General features: G+C 35.6%; 1 protein-coding gene across 1 annotated transcript in view; it reads left to right on the top strand.

Moving 5' to 3' along the window:
* The window catches only part of LOC106874456 (tumor necrosis factor receptor superfamily member 16), a 158,022-nt gene that overhangs the window by 103,090 nt on the left and 54,097 nt on the right, over window positions 1-835 (top strand). The gene's annotated exons all lie outside the window — the stretch shown is intronic.

Raw genomic sequence — 835 nt, 5'->3', positions numbered from 1 at the left:
AAACATGAGCCTGTTTCTCAGCAGCGCTTCCTTTAAAGTAGGACACGAGAAATATCGTCATACCTGTTCACAGAGAAATATCTATTTCAATCCGAGCATTAACTAGAACACCAGGAACAACAGTAACAGCGACCACAACAACAACAACAACAATAATAATAACGACACCAACAGCAACAACTTAAAAAAACAAAAAACATGCTCTATTGGTATATGTTATAACCATATGTTACGGTTGGCAGACAAGCCAAAGCGGTTCAAAGTTATCACATTTAGCTGTTAATTTCTTTTAATCTATCTCACCCTGAAACGCTGGCAAAGAATTCCTCGTCTTTTTTCTCCAACCGGCAAGCAGCGTGCATTTCTGTTTCTATGCGCGAACAGGCAATGAGTATTCATATACGAATGTGTGTATGCATGTCTGTACGCGCGTGTAACATGTATATGTATACATACGTATGTGTATTTATATGTGTGTCTGTGTGTATATGTGTGTGTGTGTGTGTGTATGTTTATATGTGTGTGTATATATCTACACACACACCACTTATACACAAATATAAATATAGATAGATACTTGTTGGGTGTTAGCGTAAAGGGTACACATATAATATACATATGAACATACCCGTGTCTGTATGTGTACATACATACATACATACAAATATGATAGACAACGCGTGTGCGCGCCGTATGTGCGCTTAGAGCCAGACAAGTTTATGTATATAAAATCCTTTATGTATACGTCTGAGCATACATATGCATACTCTACATACATGTGTATATGTGTATTTATGTGTGCATATATATATATATATATATATATATATATATA

Source organism: Octopus bimaculoides, chromosome 3 (assembly GCF_001194135.2).
Source record: "Octopus bimaculoides isolate UCB-OBI-ISO-001 chromosome 3, ASM119413v2, whole genome shotgun sequence".
In the NCBI taxonomy this organism is placed as follows: domain Eukaryota; kingdom Metazoa; phylum Mollusca; class Cephalopoda; order Octopoda; family Octopodidae; genus Octopus; species Octopus bimaculoides.
This window is presented reverse-complemented; position numbering and strand designations above follow the sequence as displayed.